Here is a 4,552-nt window from a genome sequence, read left to right as displayed (position 1 = left end):
TCATTTTTTTCCGTAAAACCATACACGTTAAGAACATTAAAATTCTTGTCTAAAAAGGTCAAATTTGCTAAAAGAGCCCGCCCGTCCTTCACCACTGTGCTCCCCTTTACAACAATATTTTTATTGTTTATTAAAATCGCCACCCCGTCGTTTTTGTTAAAATTTGATCCACTCCATATGGAGGGACCTGGGGTCCAGAGCTCTTCCCACTTCCTGTAGTTGGTTAAAAAGGGTAAGGCACACTCTTGTAAAACAAACAAATCAGAATTAAAAGTTCTTAACATAGATAAAATGCTCTGTGCTCGTATGGTCGACTTCACACTTCTCACATTGATTGTGGAGATTGTGAAAGTCATGAGCAGTATGGTTAAAAACATGAGATCTAAAAAGATTATGTAAAATGGGCTACAAAGTTTAATTTAAAATCATAAAATCTCTTGAGACACTTGCTCCTCCTTAACGGTAATCACATTTGGATCTGGAGGGCGTGTGTCCATCGCTTGAGGGGCTGCAGAGATATTCTCTTGCATTCCCTTTGGCGATGATGTTCTTAGCTCTACATGCAAAAAGGACACTTCATTTGGGGATTCATGAGGCCACATCCGGTCCAGATCTTCCGAATGGGAACTATCTGGCCGTTGTAATGCTCTCTGCTTTTTCTCCTCTGCTTTTGACAGAGGAGATCCCGCAGGCCTTTTTTGCATCTGTGCATTTGGAAGTGAAAAATGTATTTCACTCCCACTAGACTCCATACTTATCTCAGGGACGGTGACAAGTGACGAAATACTATCCTCTTCTTCCTGCTCATTCCCTGCATCGTTGCCCCTTTCGTTTTCCTCATGATTTGGCACCGCCCCTTGGTCCGCCCCACTTCCTTCTTCTTGACCAATCCCTGAAGCTGGCTGAGAGTTTGAATTCCCCGCCATGACTTCAGGGACCGCCTTTTCCTTCCTTTGTTCTTGTGTTTGTAACACATGTGGGGCGGCCATCTTAGTTGCCTTCAGTTTGTTGGCAAAGCTTTTAGGGCAGTCTCTGTAGAGATGATTAAATTCACCACAGAGGTTGCACCGCCTGCCATTGGTACATTCGTCAAAAATATGACCAATTTCTTTACACTTCCCACATATGACTTCTTGACATGCTTCAGCCAAGTGTCCTACTTTTCCACATTTTCTGCATAATTTAGGCATACCTTGGTAATGAATGTAGCCCCTGTTCTCTCCCAGTACGATCATAGAAGGCAGATGCTTCAGGCCTTGGTAGCCCCTGACGTCCTCCCATTGTTTAATGGGGATTCGCCAGGAGCATGTCCAAATGCCATCATCGTCTAGCACTTTGACCGGCTGACCACGAACAGTGCAAAATCTACCCAGCCAGATGCAAATATCATCTCCAGTCACAGTTTCATTAAACATCCTGACAATCACAGTTTTTAGTGAGTTGTCCGAAAGTTTTTCAACATTAAACATGGATAATTGGGCATTAGCAGACTCAAACTTTTGCCAAAAATCATTTAATAGGGAAGCAGACGTAAAACTCACATCAAAACCTTTGTTCAGGGGCAGGGTCATTAAACAATTTAAGTCCGTCGGTTTAAAATTTAAAACTTTTTGGATAAGCTTCCGGGAAAAATCTAAACGTGACATACCCAGAAGCTTGCCATCCACTTCTCGAAATAAAAACCTTACACTGTGGTGCCTCCGCACGCCGGCACGGGCAGCCGACATGGTGGAGGCACCTACAGCACACTAAAACAAACTTTAAAAACAGACAATAAATAAATAAATAAATAAATAACTTACCTTAAAATTGAACGTCCAATAAAATCCGCCTTCTGAAAAGATGACTTCTTTAAAAACTGCTTTAGCAGGAAACGCCGCAACAGTATACCTCTCGTAGGTTTAGAGCTAGTGTTATTGAAAAACACTAGCCAAGGAACCTACAAGAGGCGATCGCAACACAGCCGTCTGACAAGATACTTGATCTTAGCCAAAAGGCCGAGAAGCGATGCCCACAATGGGTGGCAAAAGGCAGAGCGTGGGGCGGCACCGACTATTGGGCTTGCGGTGCACATGCGCCTCAAAGGTCAGCGTGTGATCGTACGAACACACAATCAAATGTATCGTTTAAACAACAGAATCAATTAACCAATTAACGAAAGAAGAAATAATTAAATGGGCTATTTTTGAAGACCTGAACGAATGAAGGAACGGACTGAAAATCAAATGTATCGTTTAAACAACAGAATCAATTAACCGATTAACGAAAGAAGAAATAATTAAATGGGCTATTTATGAAGACCTGAACGAATGAAGGAACGGACTGACAATCAAATGTATTGTTTAAACAATAGAATAAATTAACCGATTAACGAAAGAAGAAATAATTAAATGGGCTATTTATGAAGACCTGAACGGATGAAGGAACGGACGAGCACGCACACGTTTCACAGAAATGAAGGTCAGCGTGGTCTGGCAGAATCTCCGTCGAAGATGCGTTCTATACTCGTCTGATGAGGCGTCCAAAATATGAACGAAAAAACAATTAAACAAATGAATCAATCATAAAACCAGCAAACGAATAAATGAATATCTAAATAATTATATATATAAATATACCTACATGCATACATACATACATGTATGTGTGTTTGGGAACGACGAAACAGCAAACAACCGTATTAAAAAAAAAACATGGTATTAGGAAGTAATCGATCACTCGATTTGGTGCTCGTCTCTTGCGGAATCTGCAGATCTGACGCCAACAAGGTTCCAAATACGGACACAATACAAAATCTCTCTTCTTTTGATACATGATAAGGGGAGAGCGCGAACGCAGTCCCCCACTACCAGAAATTATGCAGTCGAGATTCCCACATTTGGGGAATTCGCAAAAGTCAACCCAACCTGAGTGCAATGGCCGAGCCTCGTCCTGGGTGAACCGCCTTCGTGATCATGGTGTCTCCCCTGCCAGGTAAGTATGATTTGCCCCGTTCGGGCAAGACATCGCTTACTTGCCTCTGCCATGCGCATCAACGCTGACCCCGAGCGAGCGTTCGGCAACTGCAAGTTCCAGTTGATTGCTCTGTAGAACCCGTGGGAAAGCGCACGAAGGCGACGGTCCACAGGCAAACATACACATGAACAGACAAATACATTAAGAATTCAACGCAAACAGTCCACATATGTGCTGAAAGTGTTTCAATTGGATGCTGGACACCTTTTGCATTTAAGCATTTGGCAGACGCCTTCATCCAAAGCGACTTACATTGCTTTATCCTATACATTTACATAGGTATTTGCAATTCCCAGGGATCGTACCCAAAACCTGTTAACGCAATGCTCTTACCACTGAGCTACAGGAAGCCCCGTTCTCTCTCTATCACACAACAGCATTTAAGCCAGGCGCAAGCGTCTCTAATAGGAACTACGTTCTTCAACACATAACTATCCGCATACATTTAGGGCTTTAGTGAGTGCGTGCGTGAGACTGTGAGAGAGTGAGAGTGAGAGTGTGAGAGAGTGAGTGAGTGAGTGAGTGAGTGAGTGAGTGACTGAGTGAGTGAGTGACTGAGTGAGTGAGTGAGTGACCGAGTGAGTGAGTGACCGAGTGAGTGAGTGACCGAGTGAGTGAGTGAGTGAGTGAGTGAGTGACCGAGTGAGTGAGTGAGTGACTGAGTGACTGAGTGAGTGAGTACTTGCCAAAGTATTTTTCTGTATAAGACAGTCACGTGAGAAATAAAACTTTGCGTCTTCTCATCACTACCTTTCAACACAAGCTGCTATCCCCGAAAGGGGAATGCACCGTTCCTGGAGACACTGCAATACCAGGTCGATGCGTGGAGTGGGCGGAGCAAGCCCCGCTTCCAGCTCCGCGTTTCAAAAATCCATTTAATATATGGTCCCCAGATAGGGGACGTAACAGATATTAAACTGATAAGAACAGATTTTTTTCTTTCGAAAAGTTTTATTGACATCTGTGTTTCAAACATACATCTCCACATTCGGATAAAAAAGCATTTTCACATAAGTTATCTTAAAATATAGTGTAGTGAAAAAAAGCAGAATAAGAGATAATATCAATAAAATAAATTAAAAACACTCCCATGAGATGTTAAAAAGCTATACAGTCGAGGAGGTGCCCAATAAAAACCCACAATCTTAAAAAACCACTGTCTCTCGTCGTCCGTTGTCCAGAACCGGGAGGAGTCCCTGACAAGATGGCCATCACACCGCTCTGCAGAACAAGCCAATTTCCTTCGGTTTCCGGCGTCCAGCGGAAATCCTCTCCCTCCGGCCCGCTGGCCCGCTGTTCCCGTGACCAGATTGGTGAGGGTGCATCTACGGGCAACCAGGCACGGGGGCAAAGCCGGGACCCTAAGCGTGGCCCCAGCCCCCTCCTCCGAATGACACAGCCCGGCACCCCTGCAGCGAAGATCTTATAATCTGCTCGCACGCTTGGAGGGGCACCGTAACTTGTTTCCCTACCAGCAGGTTTCTGGTGGTCCAGAGGACATCCTTGATGACAGTCAGGGTAAGCCAGAGCGAGACGA

At 44.1% G+C, this 4,552-nt stretch overlaps 1 non-coding gene and 1 pseudogene across 1 annotated transcript; both read right to left on the bottom strand.

Annotated features, from left to right (window-relative positions):
* Nucleotides 1–2,817: 2,817 nt before the first annotated feature.
* On the bottom strand, nucleotides 2,818–2,981 carry LOC130412340 (U1 spliceosomal RNA). The gene has a single exon (XR_008905228.1). It is a non-coding gene; the product is annotated as a U1 spliceosomal RNA (small nuclear RNA).
* An 812-nt stretch (nucleotides 2,982–3,793) lies between these two features.
* LOC130412537 (U2 spliceosomal RNA) lies at nucleotides 3,794–3,968 on the bottom strand (annotated as a pseudogene).
* Between the last annotated feature and the right edge of the window lie 584 nt (nucleotides 3,969–4,552).

The sequence above is a fragment of the Triplophysa dalaica genome, chromosome 22 (assembly GCF_015846415.1).
Source record: "Triplophysa dalaica isolate WHDGS20190420 chromosome 22, ASM1584641v1, whole genome shotgun sequence".
NCBI classification, from domain to species: Eukaryota; Metazoa; Chordata; class Actinopteri; order Cypriniformes; family Nemacheilidae; genus Triplophysa; species Triplophysa dalaica.
This window is presented reverse-complemented; position numbering and strand designations above follow the sequence as displayed.